Source organism: Geotrypetes seraphini, chromosome 3 (assembly GCF_902459505.1).
Source record: "Geotrypetes seraphini chromosome 3, aGeoSer1.1, whole genome shotgun sequence".
NCBI lineage: Eukaryota > Metazoa > Chordata > Amphibia > Gymnophiona > Dermophiidae > Geotrypetes > Geotrypetes seraphini.
This window is the reverse complement of record NC_047086.1, coordinates 128406548-128423912: the sequence shown is the minus strand read 5'-3', so window position 1 is coordinate 128423912 and position 17365 is coordinate 128406548. Positions and strand designations below refer to the sequence as shown.

The 17365-nt window shown below is 42.5% G+C and overlaps 1 protein-coding gene across 15 annotated transcripts in view; it reads right to left on the bottom strand.

Moving 5' to 3' along the window:
* The window catches only part of NCOA1 (nuclear receptor coactivator 1), a 631796-nt gene that overhangs the window by 598461 nt on the left and 15970 nt on the right, over positions 1 to 17365 (bottom strand). The window contains exon 2 of one of the 15 annotated variants that reach the window (XM_033939864.1): positions 9587 to 9719. The exons of 12 other annotated variants lie outside the window; for them this stretch is intronic. The gene's annotated coding sequence lies outside the window, so the exon portion shown is untranslated. The remainder of the gene's footprint in view (positions 1 to 9586; positions 9720 to 17365) is intronic. 2 more of the 15 variants (XM_033939862.1, XM_033939866.1) reach the window with 2 other exon arrangements.

Genomic DNA, 17365 nt, shown 5'->3' with positions numbered 1-17365 from the left:
TAGCCGGGCCCGGCTATCATCCGATCGTGAATTCTGCTGCTGCCGCCACTGCTCAACATTAAAAAAAAAAAAACTGGCTTGGAGATTTCACGCCTTAGCCCATAGCGAACTTATGCTCCGGAGCTCTAATGTGTGCATGCCGGCTTCTCTTCTCTTCCCTCTGAAACAGGAAGTTATGTCGGGGGGGGGGGGGAAGAGAAGAGAAGGGAAGCCGGCACGCACATGTTAGAGCCCCGGAGCATGCATTCGCTATGGGCTAAGGCGGGAGACAGATCAGTGAAGCTTACAATTTGCTGTTCTTGCTGCCGGGTCCTGCCTACTTTCTGTTTCCGCGAAGGCAGGACCCGGCAGTATTTATCTAGAACAGGGGTGCCCAATAGGTCGATCGCAATCTTGGGCCGATCAGCCTTCCTCTCCCTGATGTCAATTCTGCCGTCAGAGAGGAAGTTCTGACCAGCCAATCGTTGCCTGGCTGGGCCAGAACTTCCTCTCTGACTGCAGAATTGACGTCGGGGAGAGGAAAGCTGGTCGGCCCGACGCAGGGAAGCAGGGAGAGCATGGGGCAGCGGTGGCTTTGGGGTATGTTATCCGATGGCAGTGACTTGGGTGAGGGCAGGGAGAAAGAAAGAGGGCAGGCAGGGAGACAGAAGCAAAGAAGAGAAACAGAAAAAAAGAAAGGGGGCATGAAGAGAGAAAAAAGGAAAGGGAGACAGGGAGAAAGAAAGGGCAGGGAGAGAGAGGAAGAAAAAGTTGGGGGAGGGAATGAGGTCTGGAGGAGAGGAAGCATACAGGCTGAAAGAAGGGAAGAAAGATTGGATGCACAGTCAGAAGAAGAAAGTGCAACCAGAGACTCATGAAATCACCAGACAACAAGGTAGGAAAAATGATTTTATTTTCAATTTAGTGATCAAAATGTGTCTGAATTTATATCTGTTGTCTATATTTTACACTATGGTCCCCTTTTACTAAACCGCAATAGCGGTTTTTAGCACAGGAAGCCTATGAGTGTCGAGAGCAGCGCTGGGCATTCAGTGCAGCTCCCTGCGCTAAAAACTGCTATTGTGGTTTAGTAAAAAGGGAGGGGGGTATTTGTCTATTTTTGTATGGTTGTTACTGAGGTGACAGTGCATAGAGTCATCTGCTTTGACCTCTTTGAAAAAATGATAATTAACATTTTCTATGCATACAGTGTGCTTTGTGTTTTTTCTAAATTTTATTGTTGGTAGATCATTTTGACTTGGTCATTTTAAAAGTAGTTCACAAGCCCAAAAAGTGTGGGCACCCCTGCTCTAGAACATCGCTCCTTAGTTTTATCAAGTGGTGCAGTGAGGGGCCACCACTTTACATCTTATCACCTCATTCTTTCTTTTTTCTCCTTATGTACAGCACGGTTCTTTATTCTAAGCAGCCCTGGCACTAAAAGTACTACGGGTGCCTTATGCTACTTTCACTACCACTTGCAGTCAAGTTTGGCATTTTATCATGGTTTTGGTTTTTTATTTAGTTTTTCACCAGTATTTTCATTTATTTATTAAAGCAGCCTTTTTAACAGCCCGATGCCCCTCCCCTATCAGTGTGCATCCAATCCACTGCCGACACTTTTTTAGCGCCTCTTTCAACGGATCAAATATCATAGCCCCACTGTCGTGTGTTCACATTTATTCTGCGTACGAGTTTATCTCATCAGAGACCTTTTTGGTAAGTCCATTTTACTCTCCCTTTTTTACTTTCCCGAGTGCTGTTGTTTTATTCTTTGGTTTTATCATTAAATATATTTTATTGAGCAAATACAAAATCAAGAACAAAGAAAGAACAACAATGTAGCTCAAAATTATATATAAAAACCATCAAACCCACCCTACCTCCCACCCTCCCCTCTCACTGATGCCAAACAAAGTGAGGTAAATAAGAGAATAATACCCTAACAGTTCAAAAGGCGGCTACGAGCCATCGGAGATAGTGTAGACCAAAAGGGCTCCCAAATTAGTTGGAAGGCCCGTCCAGGCAATGAAGAAATGTCCTGAATACCTCTCCGCTCCCAAGAAAGCAAAGTACAGTGGTGCCTCGCATAACGAACGCCTCACACAACGAACGCTGCACACAACGAACTTCATGTCTTGATTCACACAACGAACTTCGTTTCACACAACGAACTTCACACAACGAACTTCGTTTCACACAACGAACTTCGTTTCACACAACGAACTTCGTTTCACACAACGAAGTCGCCCGAGCTGCCGATGTATTGCATCCTTCCGCGCAGGCACTGCAGGCAGTCGTTAGTCACTGCGCTTAACTGCCCTCTCTCACTGTATACAGTCGTCCTTTTAAGATAAACTCAATATTTTTTATATATCATGGCTTCTAAAAAAAGCAGGAAGGTGATTTCTGTTGAAATGAAACGGGAAATAATTAGAAGGAGTGAATGTGGGGTAAAACAGTGTGACCTCGTCAAAGAGTTTGGCCTCAGCAAGACCACCATTTTCACAAATTTATCTTTTTTTATGTCATCTTAGCATATTTTATGCTGCAGAACGAATTATTTTTTTTAACATGTATTGTTATGGGAAAACGCGTTTCACATAACGAACTTTTCGCATAACAAACTTGCTCCTGGAACGAATTAAGTTCGTTGTGTGAGGCACCACTGTAATCATGTGACTACGCCAAAGGGAATAGTCAGGAGCCTCCACTTCCATCCACTTAAGCAAGATGCATTTGATAGCAACCGCAGCCATCCAACGAAGAAATGCAGAGGCCCCAGGTCTACGAAGATGAAAATGCAAAGAGGCTCCAAATAACACCAGGGCTGATCTCTGAACTGTAATGTTCCAGATGTCATCCACAAAAAGAAAAACAGCGTCCCAAAAGGTCTGTATAGATGAACAAGACCAAAACATGTGGCCAAGACCAGCATCCGGAGTACCACAATGCCGGCAGTCCGCAGTTGAGCAGAGCCCAGCCAAAAAAGCTCTCCGAGGAGAAATATATAAGCGAAGAGTCAATTTGAAGTGTTGTTCCCAAAAAATAGTATATTTACTATACAAAGGCAGTTTTTTAATAGCATTCAAAATTACTTCATCAGAAAATTCCATATTCAAATCTCCCACCCATGCATCCCGTAATTTCAGACAATCAAGCATAGGGGATTTGTCTTTCAGATGTCTATGATAAAATTTCAACGGAACAGGTTGTTGGGAACCAAATGTAAAGGCCTCCATCAATAATTCTCGACAAGAGGCCAAAAGATGAGTATTTGACAATGAAGAGATATAGTGGCGAATCTGAAGATAGGCATAGACATCTGTACGAGGTAAAGAAAATTCCTCACAAAGCAGGTCAAAGGATTTAATCAGACCCTCATCATCAACTAAATGAAACAAAAAACGAATCCCCTTTGCTTCCCATCGCACAAAGCTAACATTGTCCACCCCAGGAGGAAAACAGGAATTATAACGTAATGGTAAAAAGGGAGAAACAGTAGGATTAAGAGAATGAAACCTACAAACCCAGTGCCAGGCCCGACGAAGAGGGCAATGCAACAACGCACTGGGTGCAGATTTCCATTTAGAAAGCAAAGAAGAATGAAGAAACGCACTAAAATGGGTGGTTTTAATAGAAGCTCATTTGAACAATAATTTAGATCTTTCCCAGGTTTCACTTTTCATCTACCCGGTCGGCTTGTCTTTGAGCTACTATCGGCTTATGTTTTCAAGATACACTCTGTATTATCAGCTGTTCATTTCCCATATGTTTACTTTTGCCCTGTTTAGGTCTATGTAGTCTAGGCATACTGTTTGTAACCAGCCATCATTTTAAGTATGTATATGCCCTATTTTAGGGGGGGGTTAAGTTCTTTTAGCATGTTATTTCATTAATTCTGAGTTCGGTGTTACAATATGTTGTTCTTGGTTTTTAGTTTACACATTATTTATTCTTTTCTATGACATGTTCGCATCGCAATTTTACTCAAAAGTATAAATAGGTATCCATATTTCAATTCAAGTTTCATCACGGTGCTCTGGTTTTGGCTCCAGTATTTATCACTTCCGTCCACCAGATCCAGCTATCTGTTACCGTCTCATATTTTAAAGACTCACTCATTATAATTAGCAGTGATCCACATGTCTCTTCATAATGGACATGTCCGATTTTAGCATTTGAATCTTAGTACTATGGGTTTGGTCTTTTCTGGTTTCCTTTCTATAGTCTGCTTTTCATCTGGAGTCTTTTGAGTTTAGAATTACATTTTATGACATATTTTTGTGGTTATAATTATATGACATGTCTAAATCGGTCAAGTTATCCATTCTTTTTATTATTTTTTGTTCCCTCATACAGTGGAAGACAGCCCCGGGTGCCAGCCCTAGGGGGGTACACAGCTGGCTGGATCCAGAACCTTCCGAGCTGCTCTAAATGGCACCTGCACCTCAGCACGGCGGCTGTACTTATTCCAAAGCAGAGTCGGCAGCCGCACTTAAGTGCAGGAAGGTGCCGCGATGACTGCATTTGCCGCCTCTGCCTCCGGAAGATGTAAGGGACGTCGGCCGACAGCTGCAGTCATTGCGGAACCTTGCCACAACTCCCTGCATCTGCCACCCCCCAACGTCACTTAAATCTTCCAGAAGCAGAGGCAACAGAAGCAGTCATCATGGGACCTTGCTGGTTTGGAGGGAGAGAGGAGCATGGAAGGGTGATGGAAGGAGAAAAAAGGGGGTCAGGGTGGTATGGAAGGATGCTTGAGGGAGAGAAAGGAGGCAGATGCTGATGGAATTGGTGTGCAGGGAAAGGAGAGAGAGACATAAGGGGGAAGGATACTGGATGGAATTGGGTTGGAGGGAAAGAAAGGGGGCAGATGCTGATGGAAGTGGGGGAGAAGGGAGAGGAGAGAGTGAAATGCCAGACCACAGGGGTGTGGGAGAGGGAAGGGAAGAAGAGGAGAGAGATTCTGCCAGACCATTGGAGGAGGAAAGAGAAGAAGATGGATGCCATACTAATAGGGGTGAAGGGAGAGATGGAAGGGGAATACAAGGAGAGAACATGCCATATAGAAGGGGCAGAAAGAGGGTAGACAGTGGATGAAAGGAAGACAGTGACAAGACTATGAGGAAAGCAGAAACCAGAGAAAACAATGTAGAAAAAATTATATTTATTTATTTTTTTGCTTTAGGGGAGATGCATCGCTGTTTCTGTGGTGTTGCATTGTATGCAGAGTCCAGCTTCTTGGTGGTTCAATTTAACCTTTGTCTATGTTTTTCTATTTTATCCCCCTTTTACAAAACTGTAGGGCGTTTTGTTAGCACCGGCCATGGTGGTAATTACTCAGAATTCTATGAGAGTCTGAGCTGTTACCACCATGGCTAAAAACCACATTACAGTTTTGCAAAAGGGAGAGGGGTTAGTTTGTGATTACATATTCCATACTAGGCAAAGTTGTTTTCTGTGTTCTGTGTGTTCGAAAGACATGGTTTTCAGTTAGGATTGACTGTGTAGGATTGATCTGTACTAGTCTGGCTTGTTTAGTTTTACAATGGATGTATTGATGTACTGCTCACTGCAATATGTAAGATGCTGCCTTTTCCTAGGAACACTCTTGTGTGATGTGTGGATTGTTACTAAAAATCATGTTTTTCATACAGATGGGGGGGTGTCAAAAAATGATGGGCCTCTGGTGTCACATATGCTAGGTACGCCACTGCCTTCATAGTTTATAGCTAATCCACAAGCCTGCTTTTAGCACCTACAGGGGATGTATCCCTCCGATTCATGACAATTTCACTTCTCATGTTATCTTATCCATTCTTTTTATTATACAACTGCCCAGATAAGTATCATTCTTTGACGTGATTGGACCTTGAAAACTAACGGCAACAGTGTTCTCCACAGAAATTTTTCCAGCCATGAAAAACATTTGCTGCATTTAGTGTGCCACAAAACACATTTGCTCCGTTTAGTGTGCCGAAGTTAAAAGTTTGAGAGGCACTGCTCTATACCATTTGAAAGAGGGCAAATATCTAAATTATTCACTTCTAGAATTGGATACTTCTTAAATTTAATAAAAATATTATGGAACAAGTGTCAAACCTTAAGAAAGGCAGTCATATTGAGCATTGGAAAATAACTAATAATAATTAACAAATACAAATAGTACACATTTAGGGCTCCTTTTACTAAGCTGCGATAGCGGTTTTACCGCACGCTTAGCTCGCGCAGTATTGCCGCACGCGCTAGAGGCTAACACCAGCATTGAGCTGGCATTAGTTCTAGCCGTGTAGCACGGCAATTCTGCACGCGCTAAAAAAACGCTTAAGCAGCTTAGTAAAAGGAGCCCTTAATTTTCCCTACCACCAAATTTCCCCGTCCCGCCCCACTCAGCTACTTTTTCATGCCACCCGGCTGGAAAAAATTTCTGGGGAGAACACTGCACATGTAAGATCATAATCTGCTTAACTATTTGCTTGATAGTTTACTAAAAAGGATCAGCAAACTACTTCCATACTGTCCTTGAAATGCCAATTTCTGATAATCTATATAATAGTAAGTTATGGTCCACTAAGTCAAATGAGGAAGATAAATCTAATGACACTACCAGACAGATGTACCCTGAGTCTACAGTAGCATGCAGATCACTCAGCAATGCAACAACAGTAGACTCAGTATGGTGATATGGATGAAAACTTGATTGCTGTGGATGAAGAATCAGGGATTGCTCAACATGTGTCGAAAGACCAGTTTTTCGAGTAACTTGAATAGAAAATTGAGATTAAAGACTGGACAATAGCTGGATACTAATGCTGGATCTAATGATAGATTTTTCAGAAGTGGACAAATAGTTGCTTTTTCCATTCTATCAGAACAGAGTCTAATATAAGACTATCATAGATTGACATAATAAAAGAAAGTAAGGAAGTAGACTGTGAAGCCAATGCACCAGAAAAATATCCAGTGAGCAAAAGGTAGGATTCAGATATTTCATTGCCATTGTAAGTGAAGTCATGTTAGGATAATCAAATGAAGACTAACAGAAGGAACCTGATTGATTGGAAGACTGATTCAATAGTTCTGATTTTGGGTGTAATTGAATCTGTGTGTGTGAAACTGTCTGTTCAGTTAAGTTTTTCTCAACTGCAAGACCTTCTTTGAGAAAGCTTCTGCAAGAACTTCTGCATTAGGTGAGGTTAGATTTGTACTAATTTGTGTTGTCTTGGTAAGAGTTGAGGAGGTATACTGATATAGACATTGTGCTAGCTTTGGGATTATTTCATAAATTTAGAAAAATAGGTGGCCTTTGTTTTCCTAAGGGAAAAATTATAGTTGCATAACTCAAACTTGCAGCATTCCTTGGCTTCCTCAGAGCATTTTTTGTGTCATTGATGTTCATAGTGTCTCAAATTTCATCTAAGGTTTCATAATTGAGGGGTATACCAAGGAGCTTTTTTTTTTTTTTTTCCTGAGTTCAGATTTGCTGCACTGGGGCGAACTGTCTAAACCTGTTTGAATTGAATCAGTCCAGTGCTGTACCTTACCCTTTAAGGATAAAGTATTAAAAGAGGGGGAGAAAAAGAATTTGAAAGGGCAGGGCACAATAGATACTACTCTTGGCACAATAGATACTACTCTACCACTATTCATATTAACTCGCGATTGACAAACATTGATACTGAGAAAGACTGATACTAAAACCTGGTCAGACCATGATACTAGTGTTATTGTAATAGGATCTAATGAAAAAGGAGATAAGCATCTCATAAAAATAAAATCCAGGGTGTATCCTGCAGCTTAGGTTGCATCCTAACAAATTACTGAAAACCTAATGCAGTCATATGTGAAAGAAGAGACACTGCTTTAGTACTGGAAGGTATGTTCCATCGACATTAAAATCACCTAATATTAAGAGATTTGAATATCAGAGTGCTGCTTCGCTGAGGGACTGCAAAAGAGTCCCAGAAGGTGGCATTTGCTGAAGATGAACAATAGATAAGCAATACATGAAGTTGGAATGCAGACAGAATATCGATCATAGTAGTTCAGGGTAACTGAACATGGAATTTGAAATTTCCTGTACTAAATAGTAGTTGGGGAGGACCGTCTAGTCTCCTCCATTCTTTGATAGACATGATACATAAAAGCTTTGAAATCCTGGTGGTAGGCCCTGATATAAATACATTGCCTCACCTGGTCGAAACCAGGTTTCTGCTAAACAGAGAATCCGTATAGAAGAACATAGGTTATTTAATAGTGCCAATTTGGAGCAGAGAAAACTACAGTTAAGTAGTGCTAGGGAAATTGATAGGGATTGTTGGGGCATTTGCCTTAGGACTTACCATATTACAGCTCACAAGGACACAATTTTGTCTGGGGAACATTACAGGTCGTCAAGGGCATCATCCTCAGTGCATCGGGATGGGTGATGGAATGTGAGGGGTGGTGTAAAAATAATGCTATAAGTGAGATTCCAACAAAAACTAGTGAATATGGAATCTTGGGAACTCCAGAGGACCAGCTTTAAGTCCACCCATGGAGTTTGCCAAAGGCAGGGGTGCCCAAAAGGTCGATCGCAATCAAGCACCGGGGCGACTAACATTCCTTACTCGACGTCAATTCTGACGTCGGAGAGGAAGTTCCGGGCTAGCTAATCACTGCCTGGCTGGCCCGGAACTTCCTCTCAGACGTTAGAATTGATGTTGGGTGGGGAAGGTTGGTCGGCCCAGCGCTTCAGTGTCCTCTTTACGGCAGCAGCCTGTTCCCTGATGGCAGCGATGGCCTGCTCCCCAATATCGGCGGCGTTGGCTTGGGGGAGGGCAGGGAGACAGACAGAAAGGGGGAATGGAGAGAGAAAGACAGGGAGACAGAAAGAAAGAAAGGGGGCATGGAGAGAGAAAGACAGACATACAGAAATAAAAGGGGGGCAGGGAGACAGAAAGAAAGATGGAGAGAGAGAGAGAAAGAAAGAAAGCGGAGGAGAGCAGGAAGAGAGGAAGAAAAAGTCGGGGGAGGGAATGAGGTCTGGAGCAGAGGAAGCATACAGGAGGCTGAAAGAAGGGAAGAAATATTGGATGCACAGTCAGAAGAAGAAAGTGCAACCAGTGACTCATGAAATCACCAGACAACAAAGGTAGGAAAAATGATTTTATTTTCAATTTAGTGATCAAAATGTGTCCATTTTGAGAATTTTATCTGCTGTCTATATTTTGCACTATGGCCCCCTTTTACTAAACTGCAATAGCGTTTTTTAGCGCAGGGAGCCTATGAGCATCGAGAGCAGTGCAGGGCATTCAGCGCAGCTCCCTGCGCTAAAAACCACTATTGCGGTTTAGTAAAAAGGGAGGGAGTATATTTGTCTATTTTTTGTATCTATTATTTGTCTATTTTAGTTGTTACTGAGGTGACATTGCATAAAGTCAGCTGCCTTGACCTCTTTGAAAACCCGTGGAATATAGATGATGATTAACATTTTCTCTGCATACAGTGTGCTTTGTGTTTTTTAAAATTTTATTGTTGGTAGATCATTTTGACTTGATCATTTAAAAAGTAGCTCGCAAGCCCATAAAGTGTGGGCACCCCTGGTCTAAGGAGCATGACTTACTCCTTTGGCACGTACCCGCAGCACAGTACAACGCTGAGGTCTTAAATAAATAGGGAGCACTTCCAGGTTCTACAAGCTTACGTGCAGGCAGTTGACAATGATTACAGGATCAGGAAGAGCAGATACAGACAACCTATTAGGAAAGAAAGGAAAAAATGCAACAGTCATAATCTCATTCACAGCAGGTAAAAACTGAGCTGTAGTTAGCCTCTTCTTCTATTCTGCCATCTAACCAGAGGACTCCTCCACAAATCTGAAGAACAGTTAATGTTAACTCCAAACCTTTTTCCATTTTAGTCTTTTTAGTCACTACAGCCATAACATCTTTAGGCACAGAATGAGATCCAGAATCAGTAGGCAAAAAAGATTGTATCATATTAGAAACAGGCTTTGATAAAAGGCAAATTATCCCCAGAATTGGAACTTTCAGGAAAAACAGGAAAAGTATCCAGAGGAAACTCATCAAGAATACTTAACCCACTAGCATCAAAATGATTTCTTGTCATCACTAGTACTGATTAATGGAACAGAGTTCTTACTTTTGACATGGCTGAGGTACCAGGAGACAAAACTGTATTTGCATGTCCCAATTCCGTCATTCCCACCTGTGTTATTTATTTATTTTTAAAAATTCTATACTGTTTTTGTCCAAAACGGTTTACAAAAATTTACATACATAAAATATTAAAAAGTTGGAACAAAGTAAAAACAAAAGCATCAGATTCAATCTTTACATAGGATCAATTGCTAAAAGAAATGCATCTACAAATAGTTGTGTTTTTCACATTTTCATGAATGAGTTCCTGTCTCTACATTTTCGATTTTGGCCAACAAGGCTATTCCACAACTTAACTCCTGCACATGTAAGTCATGGCATTCGTTTCTGCATATTTAGGATTAGCTTTTGTTCTCAGCAATGCTGAATTCTCAGAATGCAGTGATTTTAATGGTTAATACCCAGACATCAAGCTCCTAAAAAATTCAGGAATCGTGCCATATAGAAATTGGTTTACAATGCACAATTATTATGTGATATTTTTTTAGGTGATTTTTTCAATAATATACTGTTTAAACTCGACAGTGATCTTAACCATCTGAGATAATAAACACCTGTTACCATACAGTTTTTTGGAACCTCAGGCCACCACTCAGAGCTCAAACTCGTTCATTGCTCTAAGCTTTATGTGGAAGCTCCTCATTGGATCCTTTTATATTTTCTAACCTCTTTTTGCTTTTGTGATTAATTTTTTGTTTTTTCTTAAACAGTTTTATATAGACTCAAAGCTTAAAATATTAAGCACTACTTAGCTTGGTCTTGTGGTCACAAAAGCAAAAAGAGGTTAGAAAATATAAAAGGATCCAATGAGGAGCTTCCACATAAAGCTTAGAGCAATGAACGAGTTTGAGCTCTGAGTGGTGGCCTGAGGTTCCAAAAAACTGTATGGTAACAGGTGTTTATTATCTCAGATGGTTAAGATCACTGTCGAGTTTAAACAGTATATATAGAAATTGGTGACATAACATAATTGCTTTGTATTGAATTCTAAATACAACTGACAGCCAATGCAGTTATCGGAGATATGGGGTAATATGCTCATATCTTGATGTTCCAATTATCAATCTAGCTATGGCATTCTGAACCACTTGCAATGCCCTGCACCTGGTCTTAGCTATTCCCAGGTACAGGACATTCAGTAGTCCAGCCGCAACAAAATCATTGCTTGAACAACGGCACAAAAATCCATCCATTAGGCCCCTTCAAAGCACATTTTGTGGGTAGGGATGCAGCTAAATAGCAGTCAGGTCCCTGCTGATGATGGTAACTGCCCTTGTAGCTATCCACCACTTGCCTGCAAACTGATGCAGAGATGACAAAAGTGGTCACAGGGATGAAGCAGGAAACTACAGACCGGTGAGCCTCAATTCAGTTGTTGGAAAAATAATGGAAGTGTTGCTGAAAGAAAGGATAATGTACTTCCTTGAATCTAATGGGTTACAGCAGGGGTGCCCAATAGGTCGATCACGATTGACCAGTAGATCTTTTTCGAGCAGATGCGAGGGCAATGAGATACTTCAGATGAGCCGTAGACATTGGTTCAAATGGGGGCTTCATCAATTGAGCAAGAACATCGAGATCCCAAACCACTGGAGGTGGTTTGAGAGAAGGTTTAACATTGAAAAGTTCTTTCATAAATTTGGAAACCACCAGATGAGCAGAGAGGGGTTTCCCTTTAATAGGTTGGTAGAAAGCAGCAATTGAACCGAGATGGATTCGGATCAATGTAGACTTGAGGCCAGAGGTGGATAAGCCGTATTGCAATCCTATTGTTGCATCCAAACAGTGAAGATGTCAGTTGTCGCTACAATAACCCCCTGAGATGTTGAATCTTTGATGAGCCAGTCGTCTAGGTAGAGAAACACCTGAAGACCATGGTTCCTTAGAGCTGCTGCTACCATCACCAGGCACTTGGTGAACACTCTGGGAGATGAAGCCAGACCAAAGGGTAGCACTCTGTATTGGTAATGCAGATTCCCCGAAATCAGAGGTACTGAGGGGAGGTTGGATGAATGGGGATGCGAGTATAAACCTACTTGAGGTCTAGAGAACTTAACCAATCTTTCTGATCTAGAAGGAGGTAAAGGTACGCCAGGGACAACATGCAGAATTTTTCTTTGACTAAAAATTTGTTGAGAGCACTGAGATCCAGAATGGGTCGCAGATCACCCATCTTCTTTGGAACTAGGAAGTAACGGGAGTAAAAACCCCTGCTCTGCTGTTCCAAGGGAACTTCCTCGATGGCACGGAGACCGCCTATGGGGGGAAGGGAGGACAGAGGCAGAATGATGGAGGTTATGTTCTGTTTTAAACAGTCAAAAAGGCTGCGCAGCCTCAGGCACAGCAGAAGGCTGAGGTTTCTGTTGCTTCTGCTGCTGTTGTTTCTTGGGAGGTGCTCGAGTGTAAGGAGCTGCCCTTGGAGTATAACGCCTCTGGAAACTGGAGTAGGGCATGAAGGTTTTGCAGGAGCTGGCTTTGGTCTAACAATAGAAGCAAAAGATTTTTCATGTTCAGACAATTTCTTAGTGGCAGCCTCTATGGATTCATAAAAGAGGTCATTGCTCTCACAAGGAATGTTAGCCAGACAGTCCTGAAGATTAGGATCCATGTCAATGGTGCGAAGCCAAGCGGCGCATGGCTACAGAGAAAGCAGTGGCCCTAGCAGACAGTTCAAAGGCATCATAAGATGACTGGAGAAGATGCAATCTGAGTTGTGACAGAGTAGCAGTGACTTCTTGGAACTCGAAATGCCTATGTTGATCCAGGTTCTTGAGAAAGCCTGGAAGAATATCAATGAGGAACTTGAGATAAGTAACTAAGCTAAAATTTTAGTTGAGGACTTTGGAGGACACCATAGCATTTTGATAAAGACGACATACAAAATTGTCCATGGTATTACCCTCTCTTCCAGGAGGAACTGTAGCATAGACCCTGGAAGGATGGGTTCTTTTCAAAGAGGACTCCACAAGGAGGGATTAGTAAGATAACTGTGAATTCTCAAACTCTTTGCAATGTAGAGTTCTATACCTCAAGTCCAACTTGCCTGGAACAGTAGGTATAGCATAAGGAGTCTCCAGACATCATTTGAAACTTTGAGACAAAAGCTTGTTAAGAGGAAGCTTAAGTGACTCTGCAGGAGGTTGAGGCAGATGCATGACCTCGAGATACCCCTTAGAGTATTTAGAATCAGCATCTAATTGAACTTCCAGGTCATCAGCCATCTGACAAAGGAAGGAAGAGAAGGAGAGCTGATCCACCAGGGCCCTGCCTCGAGAGGAACTCGATGACCCCGAGGTGCCTTGAGTGGAGAATGAAGGCGAAGCCTCTCTGGAGAAGTGGCAATCCAAAGAATATGGAGACTTGGAGGAAGCAATGGAAGCAGCTGACTCCTCTGGGTCTTGAGGTGATAACCTCAATCGAGGAGTTGGAGGGCTCGAAGAGCTGGAAGGTCTGGAATGAGGTCTAGCTGAGGAAGGCTGCTCTTTGGAAGGAGACCTGCATCTCGATGAATGCCTCAATCGATGACGAGAGTGATGCCTGGAAGCAGGTCTCGAGTAGGATCGAGGAGACTTCGCCCTATGTATGGAAATAGGCAATATTGCTGGTGAATGAATAGGGCTGGAAGCTGTAGATCGAAACTCAGTGGTTTGGATCGAGGAATCTCGAAGCACTCCCAAAGACTCTGCTCCTTGTATGGAGTGTGAGGATTCCTGTTGAGACACTCGCAAAGAATCTACTCCTTGCATAGAGTGTGTAGATGCCAGACCAGACACTCGCAAAGACTCTACTCCTTGTATGGAGTGTGAGGATCACTGTCGAGATACTCGCAAAGACTCTGCTCCTTGCATAGAGTGTGTAGATGCCAGACCAGACACTCGCAAAGACTCTGCTCCTTGCATAGAGTGTGAAGCTTCAGCTCGAGGCACAAACAGGGACTCAACCTCACGGGAGACTGCTGATTGCCCAGGCTGGATTACAGGAGGCATTGTCGAGACAGAACCATATTTGCTCAGTAATTGAACAAATTGCTGCTCCAACATGGTCTGGAGAGAAGCCTGCAAATGTGGATCCATGTCTGAAACCGGAACACTTGCTGAGGCTAAAGGCTCCAAGGTGGCTGGGAGATATGCTTCGACTTGGAGGTCTTGGAGAGCTTGAGGACCACCGCCGGAATTTTCTGTTTAGGTATCTGACCTGAGGGGAGCTCAGGAGTAGATAAAGCAGGTGTACATGAGGCTAAAGGTGATCCAAACGAGGAAAGTCTGATGAGACTCGAGATCGGAGTTGTGGAAGCAGGAGGACCCTCAGTGGAAGGTGGGACCGAGGCAGCACTCGAGGTCGAGGGTGTCACTGAAGAGTCCATCCTGAAGAGTTTTCCACTAAAACACGATGATGTTTAAGGGCTCGAGATTGAAGAGTAGCACAGCACTTGCACGACTTAGGACTATGGTCATGCCCAAGGCACTTGAGGCACCAGCGGTGTGGATCCATGAGAGAATCATACGCTGACACTGGCTACACTTCTTGAAGCCCGTTACTGGCCGGGACATAGGAGGGAAGATCTAGCTGCTGCGAAGTCGAAGCCCGCAGGTTGCAGCCGAGCGTCCTGCCCCGCCAGTCAGTCAATGAAGAAAAATAAAAGTCTTTTTTAAATTAAAAGAAAATAAGTAACACAGCGATTCGCGACTAAAAAGAACACAAACCGCGATGAGGGAAGGCAAGAAGTGAACGAGGTTTAGCGCAGAACGTCAAAGTACAGACTTCTCGGCTCCGCAGAAAACTGAGGAGACTCGCCCTGTGCTGGGCAGGAAGGCACTCGCGCAAGCGCGATGCAGCTGACTCGAAATTTCTAAAGTTTTCTACAAGCAAGTATGCTTGCGAGGCTGTCCGCATCGGGGCTCCGTGGATGACGTCACCCATATGTGAGAATAGGCTGCCTGCTTGTCCTGGGATAATATGCAAAGCAGGAGAAAATGCTCTTTGATGATCAGCAAGCAAGAAAAGAATAAGTGGCAGATGCACAAATACAGTAGACAATATAAAGTATTTCTCCAGAAACCATATATGGATCAAGTCCAAACATGTGAAAGGTTTCAATTCTCCTCCTCTTAACCAAAAAGAGTGAGAGATTGGTAATTGTAGCTCAGGACAGTGGACTACAGATGAGATGATTCACAATGAGCACAGAAAAAACTGGTACAACCAGCACTTGTAGATTACATAAGTTAAGAACTTGAAATGGTTACTAATCTTGTCGCTGGCTGCAAAGTGCTGATGGCAGAAAACTTTTATATGGAAAGGCACAAGGTGGCATATATCATTCATTGGAAATGCTCCGTGGAAAAAAACTCTACATTACATCACTGTACCAGAAAAGCACAATGACACGGTGACAGAATTAATCATTGTTCCCACCCCCGTGGGAACCATCCTGTGTCATTCTTTAGTGTTTATCTCAACCTCAGTCCTTCTACACCAGCATTCTTTAATGCAAGGCCTGAGAGTCAGTAGCTGTGCCCATTCATACTCTGATGCTTCCCTCTCTCCTTAAAGAATGACATGGGGATGTTTCCTGCAGTTATCCGCAGGGACGGGGACAGTGATGAAGTCTGTTATCATGTCCTTGGGATCATGATCCTAAGAGATTTGTGGAAAACAGGTTATAATCACCTGGGACATCCCCATTCAGACAGATAAAAAGCTTGATGCAATAAAAAGATATACTGTACAGTGTAGTAGTAAAAAGAAAAATACCAGAATAGTATTAACATAAAAGGTCCCAAATGTCTCTACTCTGTAAATCATGTGAAGAGAGACAGAAGATCTTCAATTACCCAGAAATGCAATTCAAGACCAGGAACATGTGGCAGAAGATTTAGAAATATCTCTCATCATTTTGGATGTCACAGGCTTGATCAAAAAATTTCCAAAAAGACCTGGATAGGTTTGTCTATTTGTGTTATATCTTATAAATGTCAAAGGGAAGAAGCTCTCTTTGGTATAATGCAAGTTTTATAGCAAGCGTTAGCAGTATATTTAAGAGTCCGAGATCCTACCTCACATGCTCTGGCTTAGGAGTGGAGTTCTTGCATGTCATTGTATGCGCAAAACAAATCTATTTGGAGAAACTGCCCTCGAGAGAAACCAGGCTGTGCAGTGTGCTACTGCCTCTGCTGATCTGGATTCAGTATGGTAAGCATTGTAGGCTGAATGAATGAATTAGATGGTATGTAGACTCTTCAAGACTAAAATGAAAGCAGGTCACCTCACTTTACAGAGAAGTTGTAGAATCATAAAGATTATCAAGCTGTTACAAAACCGAATGCTAGAAATGAAGCACCTGAAATTGGTGTACTAGAATCTTGAGGGTCAGCATGGAGCTTCGATAGACTTCCTTTCTCATAATATCTACAAACTTACTATCCTTTCTAGGAGGTCCAACCACAGATATGGAGACTTTATGAAATGGCAACTGATGCTGATCACATCACGAGGTTGAAAAGACTTTATAATGGAATTCTAGTATCAGGATGTGGGGCAATACTGCCCAATTTCTTGGACACAGATAAAAAGAGAATATTTTAGAAATTTTTGTATATAAATTTTAAATAAGCAAACTCTTTTAGATGAACTTCATCTAAATCTAGAAGAGGAGAAGGATTTGGATTTGATGTGTCGCTTCAAGCAAGATAAGGTCCCAATGGTGGAAACAGGCAAGACTGAAGTGAAAGGGCAGGCTCTGGTCTGAAGATGAAGGCTAGGGGGCCCAGATGAAAGAAGAGAAGCACGGTTAAGTCTTGTACCTTTATGTTCATTAAGCTGTGGTGTTGTGCTTCCATTGCTTGTAATATGGTAGTGGTACCCTGTACAAACATTCTGAGAAACTGGAATAGTTGGCAGTCACAAACAGTAGGAAAGAGCTGGGAACTGCAGGACTGTGAAGCAGCATGTCATTTTGATTGAGATTTGTGGTTTTCCATAAGGAGGAAGAGACCCAGACTGAGAAGGGGCAAATTTATTTTTCTTAAAAGTAATGGTGAACTATGTTCTTTTCATTTTTCAGTATTGGTTACCACCTGATTTATGGGAAGAGTAGGATTTGGGGGGGTTATGTTTCACTTACAGTACTACAAATTTGTGATCACTGAAGGAGATGGGGGGAGGTGGGGCGACAGTCCTTGTGCTGCAGGCCTTACATGATAACAGTTCTGAGCTGAAGTAAG